The following is a 26,786-nucleotide window of genomic DNA, read 5'->3' on the forward strand; positions in this document are numbered from 1 at the left end:
TGGTTTGATTTTCTGTTTTTCTCCCTCCTGCCTGTTTGTATTTTGTTTTCAGTCTGCTCCTGTATTTTACCGATTGTAGCCCACCCCCCCTTTTTTGCTCTCTGTGACCCGTTGTTTCCCGCCGCTGTCCCCCGCGGCCACGCCCCCTCGCCACCCGCTCCTGCCTCCCAGCTGCTCCTCCCTCCCTCCACGCCTTATCATGTGGCCGCTGCAGAGACGCCCAGCGCCAGAACCCCTGGACCCCACACACGCCACAACGCCAGAACCCTATACTACGACAACACTCTCCACGCTCTCAACACCGGCCAAGACCACCGCTGCTTCCAGGCCACCCCAAAACGCACCCACAGACCCTTCTCCTGCCACACCTGCAACTTCACTTGCGACAGAACCACCAAAACCCCAAGGAATGGACCCAACCACCTTCGTTGCATACTCCTCAACACCCGCTCCGTGCGACAGCACGCCGTCGAGCTCTGGGACCTGCTCAACACCACCGCCCCAGATGTTGCATTCCTGACCGAGACCTGGTGGAACGACTCCTCGGCACCTGACATCGCCATAGCCATCCCGGACGGCTACAAGATCTCCCACAGAGACCGCACCAACGGGATGGGAGGAGGAATATCCATCGTCAACAAGTCCACCCTCCAGGTCCACACCCTCGCAGACCACTCCCTCAACTCCACCGAACACCTTCACTTCCGGATCCACACCGACCCCAACACCACCCTCAGAGGAACACTCATCTACAGACCCCTGGGCTCAGTTCAGCGAGTCCACCGCTGACCTCGCCAGCACCCACGCACTCGCCTCCACGGACTACATCCTCCTCGGGGCCCTGAACTTCCACCTCGAGAGCAACAACAACACCAACTCCACCGCCCTGATCAATAACCTTGCCAACCTCGGCCTCTGACAACTCGTCACTGAACCCACCCACGCCGCCGGCCACACGCTCGACCCCGTCTTCTCCACAAGCACCCATGTCACCTTCAACCACACCACCAAACTCCACTGGACTGACCACCGATGCATCCACTTCACCTTCAAGAAACCAACCACGCACAACCGCACCCAGCAGCTGCCTCGCCGCTGCTGGAGCAAAGTTGCCGAAGACCAGCTGACCTCCACCCTCACCCAGAACCCACCCACCGACCCCACCGACACAGACGCCGCCGCCCGAAACTTCAGACAGTGGATCAACGACTGCGCCAACACCTTCGCCCTGATCAAGAAAACCTCCATCAACCACCCCAGCAAGAAAGCCGCCTGGTTCACCGAAGAACTCCAGATCATCAAACGAACATGCCAGAAGCTGGAGAAGAAATGGCTCCACGACCGTGCACCAGACAGCCATGCAGCCCACAAGGACACCACCCACAGACATCACCACCTCATTAGAGCAGCCAAGAGATCGTCCTTCAAAGCCTGACTGGATAACAACGCACACGACAGTAAAGAACTTTTCAACATAGTGAAGGAACTCTCCAACCCCAGCGCCAACACCAACGACATCCCGCCATCACAGGATCTGTGCGACTCACTGGCCACCTTCTTCCATCGCAAGATCGCCGACATCCACAACAGCTTCAACTCCTCATCCGTCCTGACCGCAACAGACCACACCCCGAACACCACCTGCACCAACCAGCTGACCTCCTGGTCCCACGTCAACGACGAAGAGACACACAAGGTCATGAACTCCATCCACTCAGGATCTCCATCAGACCCCTGCCCAAACCACGTTTTCAACAAAGCTGATTGAACCATCGCACCCCATTTGCGAAAGAACATCAACATCTCCTTCGACACAGCGACCTTCCCGGAAAGCTGGAAGCACGCCGAAATCAACGCCCTCCTCAAGAAACCCAAGGCGGACCCCAAAGACCTCAAGAACTTCCGGCCCATCTCCCTGTTCCCCTTACCGGCAAAGGTCATCGAGAAAATCGCCAACATGCAGCTGACCCGCCACCTCGAGGACAACAGCCTCCTAGACCCATCCCAGTCTTGATTCAGTCGCAACCACAGCACTGAGACCGCCCTTATCACCACCACTGACGACATCAGGTGCCAGCTAGACAACGGCGAAACCTCAGCCCTCATCCTCCTGGACCTGTCTGCCGCTTTCGACACGGTCTGCCACTGCACACTAAGAACACGCCTCCAAGAAGCCGGAATCCAGAAGAAGGCCCTGGACTGGACCACGTCCTTCCTCTCCGGCAGAACCCAGAGAGTCCGCCTCCCGCCCTTCTGATCCGAAGCCACCGACATCATCTGCGGCGTACCCCAAGGCTCATCCCTCAGCCCGACCCTGTTCAATGTCTACATGGCCCCCCTCGCACAAGTGGCCCGCCAGCACAACCTGAACATCATCTCCTACGCTGACGACACCCAGCTCATCCTCTCCCTCACCAAGGACCCGCACACCGCCAAGACCAACCTCCACGTGGGAATGAAGGCCGTCGCCGAGTGGATGAGGAACAGCCATCTGAAACTGAACTCGGACAAGACGGAGTTCCTCATCCTAGGTTCCACCCCCTCTCCTTGGGACGACTCCTGGTGGCCGACCGCATTGGGAGCAGCTCCAACACCCACGAACCACGCACGCAACCTAGGATTCATCCTCGACTCCTCCCTCTCCATGTCAAAGCAGGTCAACGCCATCTCCTCCTCCTGCTACAACACCCTCCGCATGCTTCGCAGGATCTACAAGTGGATCCTGACCGAAACAAGAAGAACAGTGACCCAAGCCCTCGTCAGCAGCAGGCTAGACTACGGCAACGCACTCTACGCAGGAATCCCGGCCAAACACCTGCGACGACTACAACGCATTTAGAACGCCTCAGCCCGACTGATCCTCAACGTCCCCAGCCGCAGCCACATCTCCCCCCACCTCAGAGACCTGCACTGGCTCCCCATCAACAAGAGGATCACCTTCAAAGTCCTCACCCACGCACACAAAGCACTCCACAACACCGGACCAGCATACCTGAACGACAGACTCAACTTCTACACCCCCGCCCGCCAGCTCCGCTCCACCAGCCTCGCCCTTGCCGCCGTCCTGCGCATCCAACGAACAACCTCCGGCGGCATATCCTTCTCCTTCCTCGCTGCAAAAACCTGGAACACCCTCCTCACCCATCTACGGCAGACACAGGTCCTGCTCACCTTCAGAAGGCTCCTCAAGACCTGGCTCTTCGAGCAGTAGCAGCACCCCTCAGCGCCTTGAGACCCTCACGGGTAAGTAGTGCGCTTTACAAATTCACTGATTGATTGAAAGATAGGCATTGCGACCGCCGTGGTGGCGGTCGCATTATAATGTCCCTGTTGGGACTGACAACAACCTGTCGGGCTGTCCCATTTCCGATAGTTACATCGGCCCACCACCCTAATCAGCCCCTTAGTCTTTCATCTGCCCCAACACTCCTCAATCTCCTTTGAAAAAGTTATGTACCAGCCACATCAAAACTCACTAACATTGCCATACACACACTATTGTATTTCCACTCCGTGCACTGCATTTCTGTACATCAAAGCCATAAAACTAAAAAGAGTAACCAAAGCCAATAGACTTGGCCCTTGTAAAGTGCGTGCACACAAACACGTAACATGCAGGGACCACACACTCACACTGCTGCCCTCACTTAGGGACATGCCTCATGCTGCACTCACACAGGCATATGCCTCATTCTGCACTCACACAGGCACAACTTTCAACCTGTAGACTACTTACCCTGAACTCACAAAAGACAATGTTAATCCTATATTTAAACAGGCACATTCTTCACAAAGCACTCACAAAACATGGTGGCTAGACTGTACTCACATTAGCCCACTCCTCACACATAGGTATGCAGCTCATTAGAAATTAGCGGAGTTTGGAAAGATGGTGGTATAGGATACATAGGTTGAGTAGCTGGTACATCGATCCACTAATGTAATTCAATGATCTTGAAGTAAACTACACCGAAGCCTGAACGTCCACTGAGGTTATCTAATCTCCCATAAGCTTCACTTGGACTACCACTACAGACTATGCGAGTCTGATCTTCATAGACTTTTGCAGGGAAGAGTCATGGCATAAAAACAAGGGGCTGTTTTTTCTTTGTAGTACAGGCATATACTAAAATAAAGCAAAAAAATAAAGAAAGGAAAAAAAAGGAAAAATATGCCAAAAAAAGTTAAGGGCATGTCTTTCAATAAAGAAACTAAAAAGTAAAGCCTTTCAATGACCTGCCATCTTGGACCAATAAAAACAATGGGATATGCCAAATACTGTTTTAAGATGGTGACATAGTTTTTAAGCTTGTAGCAGTGATGTCTGGTGCTCTGCATACGAAAGTTGTGATCCAGTAGCAATGGCAGTGAAATTGCTGGTACTAACATAACTCAATTAGCACTAGCCTGCATTTGCAGTTAAGCTGCTAAGGAACTATCTCCTCAGGTCAGACTTCTCTGGATGCAAAGCAACACAGAGCAAGCAGGCAAAATATTGTTACTCAGAATACCTGACATCCTGAAGACCAACAGTTGTCTACTAGGTAGAACCAAACATTGGCAAAACAGTCAATGGTTAGAAATTGCTGATCCACTGCCCAATCGTATGTATGTTGTTCTGAAGGGTTGGACTAATATGTGGAAGACACTCTGGGCCTTTTTATAAGTTTGGCGGTGCTGGAGCGGGACTGCCAAACTCCTGCACCACCAAATAAATGTACGAATTGCCTGGTAGATCAGGAGTTTTCTCCTTTCAGGCAGGCGGTTCTTTGTCATTCCCAGGGTGGTGCCTATGAAATAGGCACCGTAATGGAAATGTCAAAGACAGTACCTGCACAGCATGGACTGCTGCAGTCCATGCCATGCAGGTACCCGTATGCATACACACGGGGCATATGTGCCCCGTGTGCATCCACGTGGCATGAGGTGCATTGGGGCCCTATAGGGCCCCCTTTGTTTCCTCACCGCCACACTTTTCATGGTAGTCGCACCCCCATAAAAGTGCGGCAGTGATTAAACTCGTAATATGTTTGGTGAGGCCGCAACAGCCATGCCAAGCATATTGCAACCTCAAGACTGCTGCAACACTGCCAGGGATCTCGGTTCCCTGGCCGTTGCAGTGGTCCCAGGGTGGCCCGAACACCCTGATCATGATAGGGTGCTCGGGAGACCGCCACCGCTAGGCCACCGTGAGTCTGCCAGTTCGTGGACTGCCAGACTCTTAATAAAGCCATCTGTGTGATGAATAACTGAAGTGGGCTTACCTAAAACCGACTTTCTCTTAGCAAGATTATGTATTCTTTTTGAGAAAACATGAGGCTGGTGAGACAGCTTAAACAGTTACTTGGTCAGGCCTAAAAGACAGAGAAAAAGATACACCACAGTAAACAGGAGCATAAGGAGTCATTGGCTTACAAGATATACAGCACCGATCAAGAGTGCCACCATCTTCTCTGAAAGACAAGGCAAGTTTGTTACTGTAGGACCAGTGCAAATTTCCTTTAAAGACATGGAGCAGCTATGCTACTGTAGGACAGTCAGTGCAATCTTCTTTCAAAAACATGCAACAAATGTGGTACTGCAAGGCCAATTCAAGCTTCATTCAAAGACATGGAACAAGGGTGGCACTGCAGGGCCAGTGCTAGCTTACTTTTAAGACATTAAACAAGGGTGGTATTCAGGGCTAGTGCAAGCTTGTTTTAAAGACATTGAACAAGTATGGTAATACAGGGCCAGTCAGCACAAGCTTCCCTCAAAGACATAGGTAGAGTGTTGCAATGCAGGGTCACTACTAACCCTGGGCGTAGTTCGTAGTTCGAAGCTACGCAAAGTGCAGTTCGCACTACGCGAGCTACGCTTAGCACTTCGCGAACTGCGTAGTACCTTGTTCGCACTGTGCCAGATGTCGTTTTTAATGATTGCACAGTGCGGACAAGCAACCGGCACTGTGCAATCATTGAAAATGGCATCTTGCACAGTGCAAGCTGTAGTTTTCTGCTGCTCGAGTAGATTTTTACTCGAGCGGCAGCTTTCTCAACGCGAACTGGTAGTTTCTCATCGCGAGCGGTCGTGAGCATACGCGACCACTTGCAATGAGAAACCGGACCTCCTCGCGTTGGGAATCTCGCCGGGACGTTTATTTTCCATGCTCGCGATCACCAACTTGATGTTGCTGATCGCGAACAAGGAAAAAGTCTCGCCGGGATGTCATTTTGCTTGCTTGCGGTCGCCAACTTCACGTTGAGGACCGCGAGCAAGCAAAAAATGACCGCAGCACTACGCAACACTACGCTACGCGTGTTCGCACTGTGCTACGTACAATTCGCGTAGTGCGAAGTAGCGCGAACTTCGCAAAATACGCGAGCGTAGCGTAGTGCTTTGCCCAGGCTTAGTCACTACACACTTCCTTCAAAGATATGGAAGACATGTGGCACTGGGCAGTGCCATTTAAAGCCTCCCTTAAATAAAATAAGGAAGCAGCATTTCTGATTTGGTACAAGTGCAAAGAACATCACTGGAGTGGTTGAGTGCAAGATTAACTCACATGCATAGCAAGATTTCCAAACACAAAACAGGTACAGCAACAGACAGGATTACCCACGTTTTTCACAGCCATAGAACACATAATGATCTGGCTGGGCACAATACAGGCTTCCCTTGCATGCACAGAACATGGACATCATCTGCAGCAGCAATCCAAGCCTGTGTGTAAATAAACACACGCACTTTGCAGCATTTGGCAGAGGTGTAAATTCCCCTCGCATGAAGCACATATATAAGATGTTCATCAGCAGTGCAAGCTAATAAGCTCATGGAAAAGCAGGTATCACACTGGCAGCAGCATCTAAGATTATTTCCGAAACTGAATACTGTAAAAGAAAATATTGAGGTGGGGAGCCACTAAACCACTGAAAGTTCAAGCCAGATGCTAGGCTGTTGTTCAGTTCGAGGTCCTCTTGAACCCTTGACGTGGCTTGAAACAAGCTGAGCTTTGCAGTGACTTTTGCCTGGTACCCATTCTCTAACCTCATGTACCAAGGATGAAAGACAAAGTTTTAAATTTTGATGTCAAACAGGAGTGAGGGGGAACAACCTTTACAACGCAACTTTTACAACGCACTACCTTTACAACGCATTTTTTACAACGCAGAATCCATTACAACGCATGACATTACAACGCATGACACTACAACGCATTTTTAAAAACTACCTTTACAACGCATTCCATTACAACGCATACTACCATTACAACGCATACCATTACAACGCATAATATTACACTACACTATCCAACACTTACCCTACTGTTGCACCCCCTGGAGTTAGAATAGTAATTTTTACCCCTATACTATCCAACACTTACCCTACTGATGCACCCCCTGGAGTTAGAATAGTAATTTGTACCCCTATACTATCCAACACTTACCCTACTGATGCACCCCCTGGAGTTAGAATAGTAATTTTTACCCCTATACTATCCAACACTTACCGTACTGATGCACCCCCTGGAGTTAGAATAGTAATTTTTACCCCTATACTATCCAACACTTACCCTACTGATGCACCCCCTGGAGTTAGAATAGTAATTGTTACCCCTATACTATCCAACACTTACCCTACTGATGCACCCCCTGGAGTTAGAATAGTAATTTTTACCCCTACACTATCCAACACTTACCCTACTGTTGCACCCCCTGGAGTTAGAATAGTAATTTTTACCCCTATACTATCCAACACTTACCCTACTGTTGCACCCCCTGGAGTTAGAATAGTAATTTTTACCCCTATACTATCTAATACTTACCTTAAATGTAATTTAATATTATGCGTTGTAATGGTATGCGTTGTAAAGGTAGTATGCGTTGTAATGGAAATGCGTTGTAAAGGTATTTTTTAAAAATGCGTTGTAGTGTCATGCGTTGTAATGTCATGCGTTGTAATGGATTATGCGTTGTAAAAAATGCGTTGTAAGTGCATGCGTTGTAAAAGTGTGCGTTGTAACGTCATACATCCGGAGTGAGAAAAGGATATCAGTCTAGAGGCTGAATTACACAATTTGAAAACAGAAAACCTAGGATCAATCCTGGCTTGACCACTTGCCAAATTATGTAATCCTAGGCAATTATCCTATTTTATAGTGCCTCCTATTTTTTTCATTTTTGCATATTGTATTGTATTTGCATTTATATCAATCAATCAATCAATCAATCACTGCATTTATAAAGCGCGCTACATACCCGAGAGGGTCTCAAGGTGCTGGGGAGGGGGGGGTGCTACTGATCGAAGAGCCAGGTCTTGAGGAATCTTTTGAAGGCCAGCAGGTCCTGGGTCTTTTGTAGGATGGTGGGGAGAGTGTTCCAGGTCTTGGCGGCGAGGTAGGAGAAGGCTCTGCCACCGCCGGTGGTTTTCCGGATGCGGGAGACTGTGGCGAGGGCGAGGTTGGCTGAGCGGAGGCTTCGGGTGGGGGTGTGGAAGCTGAGTCGGTTGTTGAGGTAAGTGGGTCCGGTGTTGTGTAGTGCTTTGTGTGCGTGGATGAGGAGTTTGAAGGTGATCCTTTTGTTGACGGGGAGCCAGTGCAGGCCTCTTAGGTGGGGTGTGATGTGGCTGTAGTGGGTGACGTCGAGGATGAGTCGGGCCGAGGCGTTCTGGATGCGTTGGAGTTGTCTCAGGAGCTTGTTTGTTGTTCCTGAGTAGAGGGCGTTCCCGTAGTCGAGTCTGTTGGTGATGAGGGCCTGGGTGACGGTTTTTCTCGTGTCGAGGGGGATCCATTTGAAGATCCTGTGGAGCATACGGAGGGTGTTGAAGCAGGACGCGGAGACGGCGTTGACTTGCCTGGTCATGGAGAGAGTGGAGTCGAGGATGACCCCCAGGTTGCGTGCGTGGTCCGTGGGTTCTGGGGCCGTGCCTAGCGATGTGGGCCACCAAGAGTCGTCCCAGGCTGATGGGGTGGGTCGGAGAATGAGGACCTCCGTCTTGTCTGAGTTCAGCTTCAGTCTGCTGTCCTTCATCCAGTCAGCTACGGCCTTCATTCCTCTGTGGAGGTAGGCTTTGGCGGTGTGGGGGTCTTCGGTGAGGGATATGATCAGCTGGTTGTCGTCGGCGTAGGAGATGATGTTGAGGTTGTGTTGTCGTGCGACGTGGGCGAGAGGTGCCATGTAGATATTGAACAGCGTCGGGCTGAGGGAGGATCCCTGTGGGATGCCGCAGATGATCTCGGTGGTTTTGGAGCGGAAGGGTGGGAAGCGGACGCTCTGGGTTCTGCCTGAGAGGAAGGATGTGGTCCAGGTCAGGGCCTTCTCTTGGATACCGGCTTCATGGAGGTGTGCTGATAGGGTGCGGTGGCAGACCATGTCAAAGGCTGCTGATCGGTCCAGGAGGATGAGGGCGGCTGTTTCTCCTTTGTCCATCAGGGTCCTGATGTCGTCAGTGGTGGCGATGAGGGCGGTCTCGGTGCTGTGGTTGCTGCGAAAGCCGGATTGGGAAGGGTCCAGGATGTTGTTGTCTTCGAGGTAGCGGGTCAGCTGTTTGTTGGCAATCTTCTAAGTCACTTTTGCCGGGAATGGGAGCAGGGAGATGGGCCGGAAGTTCTTGAGGTCCTTGGGGTCCGCCTTGGGCTTCTTCAGAAGGGCGTTGATCTCGGCGTGCTTCCAGCTTTCTGGGAAGGTTGCTGTCTCAAAGGAACAGTTGATTGTTTTCCGGAGGTGGGGAGCGATGGTTGTGCTGGCTTTGTTGAAGACGTGGTGCTTACAACCCATGACAAGGCATCAAAGCACTTTTTTGGCAAGTAGCACACTACTCCGGATACCCAGGGTATATGTTGTACAAACATCTCTCTTGTGTTTGACTTAATAGACTATAATGTTCCTCAGTTACCTGTCACAATTTATTTGCATAAATGAAACAAACAATGTCAAATCATTCATTTTTCTATTTCAGCACTCTGACCTAAGTAAGTCTATGTTCTGTTCCTAACTGCCACCGTATGCCCTCCACTTGTATGCTGAACAACTGGATGGAGCTAACGTGTTCTCAATACTTTAACGGCTTCAAGTTTTATGAACGAGCCACGTCCTCTCAGCAGGAGAGAGGTAAGGGTGTAATATGTAGCTGGAGGTGCATTTAAAAGGATATTATCACAAATATATCACTAAAGCATGGATTGTAGCCACTGTCATTTATAGACGAGCAAATCTGCACAGACATACATTTTTACTGAAAAAACATCGTAGCATAAAATACAATAAAGAGTGCAAATTGGGTTTCAGCGAATATTTGTCATTTCTGCATCATCAAGTAAAATGTCTTGATTTGTTTTGACTCTATTAAAATCTTTGTTTCCATTTCATTTTAGAATTCGAAAATACACACTTCCTTTGAGATTTCCTATTAATTTATTTTGAAACATTTCTATAGTTCATCTATAGGTATTTAAACTTTGTAGTGTGTTAGAGGAAAGCGACATCTTACCTTTCCTTTCACACAAGTAAGATTTTCTCATAGTTCACCTTACAAAATCCTCACATTCCGTAGTATGCGACTGAAAAAAAAGTAAACACCAGTCTCTATGTTAAAGGAATACGCAGCAAATTGTCAGAAGAATATACTGACTTTTGCCTCTGTCTTTGAACTCAAAATAAAAGTGACAAGATAAAAACAAACTGTAGTCCCCTTTAATGTTCGTTCGTCTTCCAAACCCCACCATGGTTATATAGGTGCACTCTCAGGGCTCAAAGGGTAGTTGTTGCTGGGTCCCCTCCGACCTCTGGACTGGTAGTAGCTGAGCCCCTGTGGGTATACACAGTGACGTTTTTTGGATTGGAGATGTGCCCGAACTAAGGCATTCCCTGTAAGACAGCTGTGAAGGGGGATTGAATAATGACTATAACTGAATAAATAGGGGCATATTTATAATAACTGACGCATCCCTGCATATCAGCAGGGATGCGCCAGTTATTTTGCGCCCCAGCTCCGCCATCATGGATGCACCGCATTTATAATGCGGCGCACCATGGGGCAAAAACGACACAGATGCGTCACGCATCTGTGCCGTAAAAGTGGCGCATTGCTGGAGTTGCGGCGCAAGCGCGACGCAGCTCCAGCAAGGCTCGGGGGTGCCCTATCTGCAGAATGCTGCGTCAATCCTTACGCCTGCTTCAAGCAGGCGCAGGGTTTTGACGCAGCATGGGCTCAAAAGTGACTGAGTGAAATCTTGTAGATTTCACTCAGCCACTTTTAGGAGGCGTTCCTGCGCCGGAACGCCCCCACCTGCCCTGGAACGCCTACATGTGGCGCAGGGCTTTACAACGTGACGCATCTCCCAGATGCGTCACGTTATAAATACCCCGCACCATGGCGCAGGATTTGCGCCGCTGCTGCGTCACAAAAGTGACGCAACGGCGGCGTAAATGAGGCGCAAGGGCTTCATAAATCTGCCCCATAGTGCCTTTCTTAGATTTCCAGTATTACGCTGTGCGTGCCTCAAAATCATTTTGCAATACTGGTGCAGTATGCGTGAGCCGTCACCGCCACAGGAAATGTTTTTTTCTTACAACATTTAGCAGTTGCGTGGGCGATATGGAAAGAAAAAAGCCAGAGATATTTCCCAAGTTGCACAAAATGAAGACTAAATGAAAAATGAATGTCCAGCAAAGAAATAATTGTTTAGCGTTGGGCAGATCGCTAAAACAGTGTCGTGCGCCATATCGGGTAGTGCTAACTTTGGAAACAGCTGGAATAAAACACGTTTTACTACACTGATTTGAACGAGCAAATGCGGGGTCTATGATGAACTAAATATTTTCACAACAAATCAATTACTTTCATGCTAGTCCATAACACTAGCAAGTAATTTTAATCAATCTTTCACATTGTTGATTCCGAAATTAAGCAGTGGCGGCTGGTGACATTTGAAAGTGGTGAGAGTAAAATATTCTCATACTGCACTGTGGGTACCGAGCGATCCCTACGGGGGGGGGGTCGTTGAGGTTCTACCCCCGCGCAAAGTTTGAAAAAAGAGTGGACAAAAGGTGCATTTTCAAGCAAATTTGAGGTCACAGAAACCCCTCTCAACTAATTTGCAAATGTCCACTTTCACCTCGCCAATGTCAATACCAATGAGTGGCTGAACAAAGTGCTGCACATGACCTGCACAATGACGCCGTCAGACCAGGCATCCTGTCTTCCGTGGCCTGCTCCTCATGGGAACTGTAAAGACTTTGAAAGTCTGAATGGTGCAGTGTTGTATGAAGCAGTCGGTCACACAGTGAAAGTCTATAAAGTGACATTGCTTCTAAAGTTGACAGGACGTTATTGAATTTCTGAAATTGAGCAGTGCTGTAGGAGAGGACTGTGTACACAACTGTGCACACACTGTATGGCTGGCATGTCGAGGTGAAGTGCAGTAGCGGTGTCAGTGTGCACATAAAGGTCGAGGAGGACACTTTTGAGCGAAGATGACACTCCACAGTCTGGAGGTAAAAATTGTATTAGATGAGGTGCACACACTAAAGAAGTGGCCACCACGTACGCTGGATGGATGGGACTGTGCAGAGCTGTAGGAAGTAATGTCACAAGCAGCATTGTTGTGGAATGAGAGGAAAAGCGCTGATCCATGTGGTATGCTGCAAACAATGTTCTACGTTCTTCAATGGCTGGAATGGTATTCTGCTGCTGGAGTTTATGGTGCAGATAATGCTGCATGTACGTAGAAGAGGACAGCGCACACACCGGAGTGGCAGTCCACGCATTGAGTTGTGGGCATAATGCAATATTGCAGATGCAGTGCTTAGAGGTGGTTAAAGACTATAGCGCTGCTGTAGGAGGTGAATTTAGGACATGAATGCTACAGCACAGCAGAACGATCGCAAGAGGCAGTGCTCACAATAAAGTTTTAACATTGTGCACTGCCTTTTCCAGAAGGTGACAGTGCACACACAGCTGAAATAATGCAGTGATATGGTGACTGTACAGACAATAACGGTCTGCGATGGTTCTGTGGTGTAAAAAGTGATCTGGCATAAGATAAAGGAGCAAACAAAATCTGAAATTAGGTGCTTTAACATGACACACTTGGAAAATCTGAAACAGAACATTTCCGTAGAAAGGGATTATTCAAGTGAAAAGGTGTAAATGTGTTTTGCTTCAAATCTGATAAAAATATTTTGCCCTGTGGAATCAACCTCTGAAGGAAACCGAAGCCCCTCCAAATGTGTATGCATACAACATTACAATTTAAATCCGGTGTTCCATAATGGATTGCTCCCCTCGGCAATGTGCTCCCCCTAAGCATGAGCGCATGCGTATTTCTTCGCGCACGCGCATGCATCAACAAAACATTCAGGCTGTATATCAGGCTATCAGGATCTGCTCCCCAGCGCACAAGTCAACGCGCATGCGCGGAAGCATTGCCCTGCGCATGCGTCTTTGTCATGTATTCAAAGCTCCGGTGGCAACGTTACCTATTGTGGTTACCTAACCGTTACCAGTGATTGTGGATGTTGGTGCGTGGTGGCCGTTCGAGGAAGAAAAAGGTCTGTCTCTTCCTTTTCACGCCTATATATAGATAAGGTTCGCCCCTTTGTGGCTGTTCGGGACGGGCGGGTGGGCAGAAAAGACTTTTCCTTCTTACGAGAAGACGAGTACAGTGTCAGCTTCCGCTCTGCTGCTGGCAGCTGCCCCCATCTCTCTCTCTTTCTTCCTCTTCCCCCTCTTTCTGTCTGTCTCGCTCCTTCTCAGTTGCTGAAAACCGTAACTTCAAGCTCTTACCCTATCTTTCCTTTAATTGTTCCCCTATGAAATGGATCCAAAAAAGAAAGAAACTCTTTTACTGTAAATGTCTTTTTCTGACATTTTACTATTGTAAAGTGCAGCCTCGGGCAGAGAGAAAAAAACGTCAGAAATACGAAAAATAACTAAATAAAGCAAGCCAGAGTGGTCGCAAAGTGGCCAGATTGGTTGTATCCACACCCAAACATATTGGGGCTACTTTACAGAGTTTGCCAGTAAAACGCTTCTTTCATTTTCTCATCTTTTTTTGAACAACGGGGCCTATTTACAAAGAAGTGACAGAGCAGAGGCGTTAGCCTTCTTGGCTAACGCCGCGCTACGCCACTTTTGAAACGCAGGGCTGCACCCTATTTACAACAATATGGTGCAGTCCTGAGTTTCCCCCTGCGTTTGTCGCTAATTTCAGCTGCCTAGCGCCAACAGTCACTCTTGCACCATAGTGCAAGGGCGCCTGTGCTGGAGGGAATGATTGTTCATGTTCAGGAAGGTGCCCCTTCCTGCACATAAACATTCTTAAATGGTGATTTATAACTTCTATGTGGCTGCTATGTGCAGCACATATAGAAGTTGCAACGCGTCAATTTTTACATTATTGATTATGTGCAGGAAAGGACACCTTCCTGTACATAAACAATCATTCATGGTCTTATGCTGTTTTTATGTGAGCTGCACAATGCAGCACACATTAAAAAACAGCAAAATCGAGGAGAAATAAAGCATTTCTACTCGTTGCGCACTGTTAAGACCACGTTGTTCCTGCTTACATTTATCATGCTTTACTTAATCTTGCATTCCATATGAGTAATTGCTTTTTGTAAGATGTTATTACTTTTTTCAGGCAGCATATTACTCTTGTCTAGTGCATAATTTGAATTGAGTATCATCCAGGTGTTTATAGCGGGTCAGTGCAGTGCGAGTTTCTCTCAGTGGGGCAGTATGTTGCTCAGTGGGGGAGAGGATGTGGCGCTATGGCTAGAGGTATCAAATTTAGAACTGGGGAACCAGGTTCAGCCTTCACAACCAGCCCACCAGATCACTCTACTTAGGGAGCACATTCCCATGCTAGACCACAGAAGCCCCCGTCAGACTGTACAAGTCCTGTTGTCTTCGCACCAGCAGGTGGACCCTAGCGATAGCAAGTGTGGGTTAACCTCGAAAGCCTGTCCATCACAATCCGTGCTGAAGTTCACCTCCAGTCTTGCGGGCAGGCCTACAAAGCAGCGCACCCCAGAGTGACAGTGACTCTGTCACAGGACCCTTGAAGCCAGTCCCCCTCACCCATTGGTATCTCCATAGGCCTTGTTTCAGCAGTAGTAGCTGCCACTCACCATGGATCGGCAGTGCAGGATTTGCAAGCACAGCAAACTAAGTTCACAAACTTCACGGTCTCTGCTTCATGCACAAGCACTTTTAATATGGGCTGCCTGCTTTGGGGCCAACAACATTATGCAGCAATGGAGAATAAAATGATGCCGCAGTCTTGACTAAATTAAGGCTGCAGCGTAATACAGTATATTTTCTGATACTTTATTATTTTTATATGTACTAACAGTCTCTGCACATATTTTGTCTCATTAGTTCCAGTGTAACATACAAATGCAGCAGTGAGAAAGGTGACCAGTCAACCTTTTGAAAGGGCCAACCACTTTTCAGCGACATAAGTCAAATTGTTTAGTTACTTTTGATCCGTTTAAGCTACAAACAATTTATTAGTTAAAATCATCAGATTATGCAGCAGAGGATGTATTATGTGGCAAATATGGCAAAGCCATAATTATGTTGAAAATATTTAAAAACTAGGATATATTGCCGTTCATGTTTGAATTGCTCTTATGGAAAAAGGGAGAAGTGATGATGATGATAGAAACTGCATGGCTCGGACACAACTGGGTTGTGATTCCACTTTGTTGCATATTTAGGGCATTCTGTGATTGGAAACATATCCCACTTTTTGAATATATTTTAATGTCAATAGCTCATTAAATCTTTAATAAACCAGTGTATCCATTGGTTGAATTAAATAATGCAATAAGTTGTAATTGGCCAGTGAAATGCCAAACAAATACGAAAAATTGGGATGTTTGGCTCTTTCTGGCCACACCTCTGACTCCACCCACTGACCCATTCCACAGGTTATTCCCGCCCTCTGATTCTCCGCCCACAGTTCCCCTACTTTTTTTTCCCCACTTCGACCACTGTGAAAACCACCCACTTGTTGGAAATGTTGTCTTTATATGACAGTTTTGAATTCCAAAGTGCAGCCTAGCGACGGATAGGAAAAAAGGTTCAACATAATTAAATAAAGCAAGATCGAGTGGTCGCAAACTGGCCAGATTGGTTATTATTCACACCCAAACACATTAGTGCCACTTTTACAGAGTTTGCCAGTGAAGCGCTATTTTTTTTTTTTGGTATGTTAGTTTGAACAATATTGTTTTCCCCGTATGGGGAAGCGCACCATTCCTGGAGGTACTGCAATACTTAGTTGGCATGTGGAGTGGAAATTGTTTAATGTGATCTGTGTCAGCTGTTTTTCTCACTTTAGTTTATAAAATGTGTACCGCTGCTCTGTTCAGGGATGTGGTCTTTTTAAATCGTACTGCTGTCATGTTAACTCTTGAGGCAAAAATACTCATTGATTTCTGAATAATGTAAAAAAATGTTCACCACGTTGTTCCTGCTTACGTTTCACTCGCGTTACTTAAATTTGCATTCATTTTAAGTGTTTACTTTTTCGAAGGCTTTTTTTTTTTTTCCAGGCAGCATATTACTTTTGTCTAGTGCGTAATTTGAATAGGGTCTCATCTAGTTGTTTATAGCGGGGCACAATAGGGTTGTAGCTAAAAGTACTGCAAGTTTCTCTCAGTGGGTCAGTATGGTGTTCAGTGGGGAGAGGATGTAGCACTATGGCCAGAGTTGTTGATTTTGGAACTGAGGAATTATGGTTCAGCCTTCATGACCAGTCCACTCCCCAGAGGGAGCGCATTCCTATGCTAGACCTTAGAAGGCCCCACTACACCTTAGGAGCGCTGCTGTCTCATAGCACCAACAGGTGGACCCTAGCAGTGGCATTTGTGGGTGAACCTTGAATGCCTGTCCACTAAAATCCGTACTGCAGTTGACCTGCAGTCTTCCGGTCAATCCTACGAAGCAGCACATCCTAGAGCAACAGTGACTGTCACTGAGGTCACAGGACCATTGATGCCAGTCCGCCTCACCCTTTGGTACCTCTATTGGCATTGTTTCAGCAGTGCAACTCACCAGGGATTGTCAATGCAGGATTTGCACGCACACCAATCTAAGTTTGCACGCTTCAGGCACAAGCACTTTTAACTAATTGTTCTAGCAGGGAAGCCAGGAAAAAATAATAAGTTTTCCGATTTTTACATTCCTCATTCAGCTACCAGATTATCATGTCTTGCCCTCTTACACTTTACATTAAAGGTTAATTTTAATAATGTGTTTTTCTTTAATTTGTGGCGCTTTAGTTTACAGCGTGTGACATCCAAAAGCCACAACGAAGCTCGGATTATTTGAGCTCTGGCTCAAAGCTCTCAGTGGCTCGCACACATTTTAGTTTAATCTCACACCACCTGCACTCGGTGGGAATGTGGATACTGCCAAAGTGTTAATTATCTTCCCTGTTTGTGAGGGGAAAAGTAGGCCAGGAAATCAGATTTTATAGGGAACACTCACCTAGAACAGCCTGGTGTGTACTGGGTGCAGTGAAACTACAAATACTGGTCCTGCCACTGTGGGACGGATCACATAGACCGCCCTTTAGTTATGTGGTCTGCTGATATGATTCCTTACTTCCCAAAATTCTTGGTCTTTGCAATGTTTGTAGATTGTCCGGTATTTTAAGCCATCTTTCTCATTGTTGTTTATTTCCCACTTTTCCTTTGGATTGTTTACGACTCCCAGCCATTGCCACCCCTGTTTATTTATTATTTGTCCTGTATCTGACAAATGGGAGCATTTTGATGTTGTTGCCATGTTTAGTGCTCCCGTACCGAGGGGGTTGTGACACAGGGCGGGAGCGTGGCCTGTCGGTAAACGGATGGTGCGTGCATTCTTTTAAATGGAAACCTCTTGAGAAGGGCGACTGATAAATAGGGGCCTGGGGGAGGAGGGATGTGACGTTTCCCTCATTGGAAAGTCTTTCATTAACTCTTCAATACTCTTGTGATTCAGTCGCACACAGAATTCTATTGAGTGGTTGACTTGCATCAATGCACTTGCCTTTCTGTCAGTGCATTAAAAAGGCTTCCAATGTGTCCATAATTGTTTCCTGAGGCAAGCATGAGTTCCTGAATCAGACTGTATGACCCAGTGTGTAATAATTGTATAGCTCTTCAATCCCTGGCGGCACAGCACCCCGGATAATGTGCTGCACAACTGAACACTTATAAGGTCCCAAAAGTGCAACCTATTGGCTATGCTGATGCTTGTTCACTCCAGTGAACTCCACAAAGAGCTGATGACTCACCTGATGGTTTTTGGTACAATCTGTATAGAAAGTCCGCACTCTCGTGGCCAAGTACTGCACCAGGCGACACATTTGTCCTAACAACTGGCTTTATTAATTTTACTTAAGGGATGCCTGGCTGCCAAGAGGATATCAACCACCTCTGGAGTAAGATCAAACATGTTCCGCTGTCGCCGCTCAATCTCCATGCACGAACATGGATTTTTCAAATGCCTAGGCTGGGAACCCAGCCCTTCTAAAGCAATAGCAGGTTCTCCCGTGGACACAGCCACATCAGTGGACAGATACTCAAACCCAGGAATTCTGATTATCATACCCTCCGTGCCCAATTGGGGTCCTCTGAGTCCAAGTTATCCAAGTTGGTCCTAATATTCTTGAGTGTGAGACAGGAGTGGTATCGACAGGAAGGCAAACAGGAGTCTGGTCGGCCGCGTCTAGGAGGCCGGCATCCAGGGCTCTGCCTTGGCCTGGGTCCGCTCCTTCTTGAGCAACCGCCATCAGGCGGTTCGGCTCTCTCAGTTCTCTGCTGACGAGGTTGAGGTAACCTGTGGCGTCCCGCAGGGCTCCTCCTTATCCCCCCTTCTTTTTAATTTATACCTTACCCCCCTTATTCGCTCTTTACGAGGCAGCTGTGTCACCGCGTTTAATTATGCGGATGACATCCAGCTGGTCTTCGATATTAACTCCACGGCCCAGTCTATCGACAATTTTCAAACTACTCTTTGTTACATCAGTGACTGCATGGGGGCGAATCATTTGAAACTTAACCCTGACAAGACAGAACTCCTGCTTGTCGGGGGTACAATCAACCCCTGGAACTCCACCTTTTGGCCCACAAGGTTGGGCACCCCCCCTAATCCCGTCAGCTCAGTGAAGAGCCTTGGGATCATCATTAGTAATGATCTCTCGATGAAATCCCAGATTGGTGCGGTGGTGTCTTCCAGCTTTTTCCAGTTGAGAAAAATCCATAAGATTGCCCGCTTCCTGACCACCGAAGCCCTCACCCTGGCATTACTGGCGCTAGTCATCTCCAGGATAGACTATGCCAACTCCCTCTATGTTGGCATACCAGTATACCAATCAAAGAAGCTTCAACTGGTCCAGAACCAGGCAGCACGGCTCATTCATCACCAACCCAAACACCAAAGTCCTTTGTTGGTACAGGACCCTTGTTCATCTCTTCACTTTTGCACCCATATGTTCCTTCTCGCAACCTTCGTTCCGCCCACCTGGCTCTACTCCAGATCCCAACCTTCAAACGTAAAAAACAGGGAGGACGAAGGTTCTCATTTCTTGCCCCTTCCTTTTGGAATGCCCTTCCACTAAGTTTAAGACTGGCCTCCCCCCTAACCCACTTCAGGTCTCTCCTAAAAACCCACCTGTTTCGCATAGCCTATAACTACTCTCCTTAACCCCTTGGACTGTTTGTTTTCTTTTCTCTTTGCTTCCAGCGCCAAGAAACCGTCTGGTGTTAGCCGCGCTTTATAAATTCTTTTTACATTACATTACATTACATTACATAAGGCGGAACGCACATCTGAGTGAGAGATGCCTTGGAAATATTGTTCTGCAGAAGTGCTGACATTGCTCGTTCTTGATGGTGGCAAATAGATCAAGCCAAGTTTCTGCCCATTCGTGGAAGAGAACCTGCCGTTGCCTCCAGGTGTAATTGCCGCTCGTGATCCACTAGGCGCTGTCTGCTGAGCCAATCCGCCAAGACCTCTGGCCTCCTGGTCAGAATACTGCTTTTCCCCTCATGCAGCACCCCCGTTGAGTGCCTGCCCCCAGCGCTGCAAGGTTGGTGCTCGAGGCTTCTGTGCCTCCTCCCGCTCGTCTCTGCTTCTGTGCCTGATTCTTTCCTCCTTATTCTTGTCTTTTAATTTTTCTTTTCCTTTTCCTTTTCATGTTCTTTTTTGCCTTTTTCTTGTTCCTTTATTTATTCTTCCCAATTCCCCCTTCTTTTTTTTTTCCTGCGTTTTTCGTCACTGCTGCCCCCACGTGTTGGCGCTCCCGCCTCTCAGCTGTCCCACCGTCCCAATATTTAATGGCAGCAGTGGGTGCACCAAAGGCAAGCCGGTCTGCGTCCCGACCAGTGCCAGGGACCCTGGTCCTTCGACCCACCAGCACTACAGCTCCCCGATCCTCTACGCACTCAATGCCAGCCAAGACAACTACAATCATTCTTCACTTATCGACACACACAGACCTTTTACCTGCTGCCACTGTCGGCACTTCTTCGCCTTCACTGAGACCCAGGACCCACCTCAACCCACCCGCCACAACTCCACTGCACCCCAAACCATGCAATGAATCTTCCTCAACGTGGACTCCCTCCACAAACATATCGTTGACCTCCTTGACAGCACTTCCACTGACCTCGCCTTCCTCATAGAAAACTGGACGAGCGCCGTCTTGGGACCGGACATCGTGATCGCAATCCCTGAAGGCTCCAACATCACCCGGAAGGACCGCCACGGAGGAGGCATCGCCATTGCTCACAAATCCAACTTCCGACTGAGCACCTACACTGACGGGCCCACAGACATGATGGAACACCTTCACTTAAAGATACAGCCCAACCCGACCGCCATCTTCCGAGGCACCCTCCTCTAAGGACCCGCACACCTTTCTCCGACTCCATCACCAACATCACCCCGCATGACCTCGCCTCCACCGACCTACACCTTGCAGGGACACCTCAACTTCCACGTTGACAACCTCCAAGACCCCAACTCCTCCTCCCTCCTGGACAACCTCATCAACATCGGATTTAAACAGATCGTACCAGAACCCACACATTCATCAGGACACACCCTCGACCCCATTTTTACAGCAGGAAACTCCATCACCTTCAGCCCCACCACTCAACTCCCATGGATGGACCATCATTGCGTCCACTTCACCTACAAAGCCAACATCACTCGCAAATGTCCACACCAGCTCCAATGCAGGAATTGGAAACCACATCCCCGATGAACAGCTCCCGCATCCCTCATCTGCTCTGCTCCCACCACCGTGGACGACGACCCAACCACGCCTTCTTCCACCACAAAATTAGAACAACCTCCAGGACAACCTACACGCGGAACCTACACCCACCATTCCCTACACCATGCGGCCTACAATCGACAGCTGGACCGCCCTCTCCATCAATGACACCCTGAAGACTATGAAGTCAGTCCACTCTGGGGCCCCACTGACCCTTGCCCCCACCACATCTCCCACAGAGCTGCCAACATCATTGACCCACTGAGCTTCTACGAATCATCAACCGCTCCTTCGAGACCTCCTTCCCCGGTGACTAGAAACACGCCAATATCAACTCTCTCCTTTTTAAAAAAACCCTCAGCGGACCCCACCAACCTCCAAAAACTTCAGACCAATCTCCTTACTCCCTTACCCGGCAAAAGTCATTGAAAAAGTCTTCAACAGCCAGTTTGCCTCCTTCCTAGAAGAAAACAGCATCCTCGACTCGTCCCAATTTGGCTTCACGTAAAATCACAGCACCGAAACCGCCCTTCTCGCTGTGACAGACGACATCTTCTCCCTCCTCGACAGAGAAGAGATTGTGGCCCTCATCCTCTTGGACCTCTCCGCAGCCTTCCACACTGTATCTCATCACTCCCTAGCCCAAACACTACATGATGCAGAAATCCAGAACAAGTACCTATACTGGATCCTCTCATTCCCATCTGTCAGTATGAAGCAGGTCAGACTCCCACCCTTCCTCTCGTATCCCACACCGACCATCTGCGGAGTTATCCAAGTATCCTCCATCAGCCCCACCCTGTTCAAGATCTACATGGCCCCGCTCGCACCCATCGTCGGATCCCACGGACTCACTATCCAATAAACCCAATATCTCCAAACACAACTTCCAAGAAGTAATGGAAGCTGTCGCCAGGTGGATGAAGAAAAGCTGCCTACAACTCAACGCGGACAAAAGTGAAGTACTCCTCATAAGCCCACACCCAGATGCCTGTAATGACTCCTTGTGGCCCCCACCTTCTGGAACCCTCCCTCCCCCACCACCACACACGGAACCTCTGAATCATCCTGGACTTAAAACTGCCAAATAAACGCCTTGTCCTCCTGTTTCCACACCCACCGTTCCCTACGAAAGACCTTCAACTCGATTCCTTTTGAGCACAGGAAAACTGTCATCCACGCCCTCCTCAGCAGCTGTCTGGCCTACAGCAATGCACTCTACGCTGAGATCAACAAGAATCTTACCCCAAACAAAACGTCCAGAACGCCTGCACTAGACTACTACTCAACCTACTTCGCCACATCACCCAACACCTGCGGACACTACATTGGCTCCCCATTGAGTATAGAATCCCCTTAAAGCTTCGCCCACAAAGCCCTCCAAAACACCAGACCTACCTATCTTGTTTTACGCACCCCAAAGATCCCTCCGGTCAGCCCAGCTCTCCCTTGCTATGGTGCCGCTCATCAAGAAGACTAGAACAGGAGGCAGTTCCTTCTCCTTCCATGTGGCCAGGGTATGAAACATCCTCCCACCTCACCTCCAACAGACGCCAACACTCTCCAAATTCACGCAGGACCTCAAGACCTGTCTCTTCGACTCAGTGAACATCCGGGACCTGCACGTGCCCCCTGCCCCTCCGAGCGCCTTGAGACCCTTCGGGTGAGTAGTTGCGCTTTACCATCCTTGATTGATTGATGGCCCTCTACTCCAGAAGGTTGATGTGGGGCTGGGACTTCGACAGAGGCCACTGATTCACCCCCCCCCCCCCCCATCTTTCACAGATCGCCACTCTCAAACCAGAAGCAACGCATTGGTCACTGTCCGCTCTGGGTAGGGAAGGCTCTACTGCTGACTCAATCACAGTTCAGTAAGAATCACTGAAGATCTTTTGCAGTGTCTTCCAAAATATCAATTTAGTCTGAGATGTCCCCTTGATATTAAGCCCACTGAGACTTCCGATCCCGCTCCAGAGCCCACATTTGCCACTTGATGTGCTGGAGGCTATCAGTTCCCCAGCCTTAGAGTTGGCCTTAGTCCAGTACCACAGTGTTACATTGAAGGATGCTACTTTGATGTTCAAACGTGTATGTAAATATGAGTACTAAAACATGCGGCCTAAACCTGTATATTATTTTTAGCTTTGTACATCAGGCTTTCCATCCTCCTGTTAAACATTGAGGGATTCTGCTTTGTGAGGTTTGAGTGTGGCAAGCATAAGCCATGTGGAGCAGGTGAAGTCTCTTCAAAATTCACATAACCACACTTCTTGTTGCTTTGTTTTCCATGGAAAATAATTTCGTGTTTGTTGGTATTCCTCTCTGCATTTCTTTAAAATGCGGGAGATTTTCACCTTATTCTTAGATTTTCTCCTACACGTTGTACATTAACTGTTGCACCTTATGTGTTTGAGCATGACGGTTCAGAATCCACATGCAGCAGATGATTGATCTTCAAAATTCCTCCAACTTTATTTTTTAAACATGGGTATTTTCAACTTTTTACATTAGATTTTCGCTTGCCCATTCCACATGAGTTTTTTAGATTTTTCTCTTGCCTGTTTTATATTGGGTTGCTGCTTTGTATCTGCACATCCTTGCCCACAGACACAGGCCAGCACGGACGCGTAGGCCGTTGCTGCCGATTTCGATTCACCACTGAGGCTACGCGGAGCGACCTCTGCCTCGGGTCCAGAGAGGGCCCTGTAAGACCTGGGACACTTTTCTTGTCATCTTGCTAGGGCTGTGGTGCGTCCATCCCTGTTCTTCTCCAGGTCTCTTCTCCCCTCTAGGAGTTATTCTGAGCTCTAAGAGCAGCCACCTTCTCACGGTTCTGCTCCTGCTGCCTCAAACCGCATATCCTCATTATGCCTCGCTCTTTCCTCTGCCTGTTTGCTATACTGCTGTTACCTCCCAAGTGTGCCGCGTTCTCTCGTGCCTGATTATTAGATATCCTAGTGTTCCGTGCTCTCCCTACTGACCTGCCGGTAATACTGTTTACCCCTTCATTGTGCTTTGGCCTCTCCACTCCTTATTGTTAGACTGTGTTTGTTAAAAATCTGGTACATTGTCTCCCCTCATTATTTCTCTCTCTCACCCCTCTCTCTCTCTTCCCCCTCCCTCCCTCGTCACCAACTCTACCTGTAGGAGAGTAGGATCTGCTTCTTATAGTTACCCCCACTTTTTGCTGATGTTTCACTGTTTTTTGACTTATGCTGTGGTCCTGATTGGCAGGATCCCAGTCAGACTATCTGATTTCCCTCTAAATTGATTCCATGTACTTTAGGTACACTCCAGATTGGATACTGGGGTACCCTTATGAGTCCCAAGTATACGGTACACTATGTACCAAGGGCATAGGTACCCCAGAGGTCTACCAGGGTCTGCAGCATATATTATGCCACCTCTGAGCAGCCTTCCAAAATGACACCACAGGTCTGCTACTGCAGCCTCAGTAAGGTGGTGCATTCACCCCTTACTGTGGTATAGGTTACCTATATAAATTTTGATCACACACATATAAACCTATAAGTCTTAACAATCCTGAAGGCAGGGTGCTTTGTTTTCATGTGAGAGGGTGCCCATGCATGAGCAGATCCCCTCTGCAGCCTTCGGAATCTAATCCCCAGGGTTGTATGTGATGCAGCCAGATCATATACTATTAAATGCATTATAACCTCGCGGTAAATGCTAACTTTGGAATGGCTGCACAGAAACATGTTGTGTTTGGTGCCAAACACTTTGGAATCATACCTCCCTGCCAGTAACTGGCGTGGGAGGTATGATTCCACCCTACTAGAGGGAGAAACATAACTACACTGGTACCAGCTTAACAGACCCCGGTGCACCACAAAATGGATGCTGCAGACACAAGTCTGCCCTCCTGCTGCTGGACGAAACTCTGGCAGGGGAAGGCCTGACGATCGGTTTCCTGTCACAGGGAGGTGTGACCACCTCCCAGGCAGGCTTTATTGTATTGGGCCTGGGTGGGGGCACTCCAAGAGTGCTTTGATGTCTGCACTGGGGCACGTTTGGTGCCCCTGTGCATAGTCCAGTTCAAACCGGTCCCAGGGGCTACCAGCCCCTGCTCTAGCGCAAAACTGGACAAATGAAATGGGTGTAGCCACCCCTCTTTCCTGACCCTCCCATAGGTGGGTCCACAGAGTGTACAATCCCTTCCTTGGGTATAAAGTAGGAACTCCTGGCTACAGGACTTTAGATATTCCTGGAAGAAACTCTGACACTGAATCCTGGATCTTCGACGATCTACAAGACTAGATAACTGAAGAATCTCCCTTGAAGTAAAGGAGTTACTCCCCTGCTTGTCAGGCACCAAAAAGACGCATCTGTTCGGAGTCCTCAGGAGCTTCGGAGATGCCAACAGAAGACTGTTGCCACACAGGAGGTGGATTTCCAAGCGTCCATGAGGCTTACATGATTCCTCAGCAAACCTGAGACCCGTAGCCCTTGTGGGGACCGTGCAACCCGAACCCCTGGACACTGTGACCATTTCCAGCTGCACACTCTTCCCGGCATTCCCCGAGGCTGTGCTTTGGGCTACTTGTAGTCCAGACCCCGAGCAGCGATTGCACTGAAGATCACTGGCCTACACTCTCCGAGTGTTCCGTGGGCTGTGTTCCGTGGGCTGGTTCCAAGTGTTTTCTCTCAACACCCCTTTCTAGATCTCTTGTCCGTTGACTTGTGGGTCATTGAGAAGGGCAACTTTACTTTTAGCAGGCTTTCCTGATTGCTCCACAAGTTCCCTGACTCTCCATTGCTTGGGGAGTCCCCTGGACCTCGCTTGTCCCCACCGAAGCCTTTGTTCTCTCACCACGTGGGTTGCCACTGCCAAGGCTTGTTGGTTCCAATCCGGTAACTGAGACCCCTCACTGGACATCCTTTGTGGGACAGCTCGCCTGTGGATCCTTGTCGTCGTCGACTTCTCCTGGTCCTCGTGGCAGCAGAGTCCCACTTCACCTGTCTTCAACTGAAGCACACGACATCGGTGGGCATTCGCCTATCTTGCCCCTGGTCACTGGCTATTGACCCAGACTCTGTCCCCTCTGCTTTCAGGTTCTTCCCATCTCGGATCCAAGCTTGGATCTCCTCGGACACTTCTCCTCTTCACGGCAGCAGCACTTTACATCATCTCGCCATTGAAAACAAGGACGACTTCCGACACCATTTCACACCCATGCACCCGGCTTCCCTGGGTTAGTTAACACGAGTACTCCGGTGCTCCCGTGGGTGTTGACATTAGAACCTTCTATGTCCAAAAGGGTTTGTTCCTAGTCCTCCTCTAAGTGTCCTTAAACTCTAATTTCTCAACCGCAACTTTGTCATAGCATTGTACGGGGCTCTGTAGTATATTGTGCTTATTTACTGTGTTGTATTGATTGCAACATATGTGCTTTGACCTATAATCTCATAAAGAGATTAGTAGGGAGTGTTCAGAAATAAATACATATATATATATATATATATATATATATATATATATATATATATATATATATATATATAT

At 48.3% G+C, this 26,786-nt stretch overlaps 1 long non-coding RNA gene across 1 annotated transcript in view; it reads left to right on the top strand.

The window, feature by feature from the left end:
• The first annotated feature begins 13,446 nt into the window (after nt 1–13,446).
• LOC146799040 (uncharacterized) overlaps nt 13,447–26,786 on the top strand; it is a 52,128-nt gene continuing 38,788 nt past the window's right edge. The window contains exon 1 of the long non-coding RNA XR_014968835.1: nt 13,447–13,529. This is a non-coding gene — a long non-coding RNA (uncharacterized LOC146799040). The remainder of the gene's footprint in view (nt 13,530–26,786) is intronic.

Source organism: Triturus cristatus, chromosome 9 (genome assembly GCF_964204655.1).
Source record: "Triturus cristatus chromosome 9, aTriCri1.1, whole genome shotgun sequence".
Taxonomy (NCBI): Eukaryota; Metazoa; Chordata; class Amphibia; order Caudata; family Salamandridae; genus Triturus; species Triturus cristatus.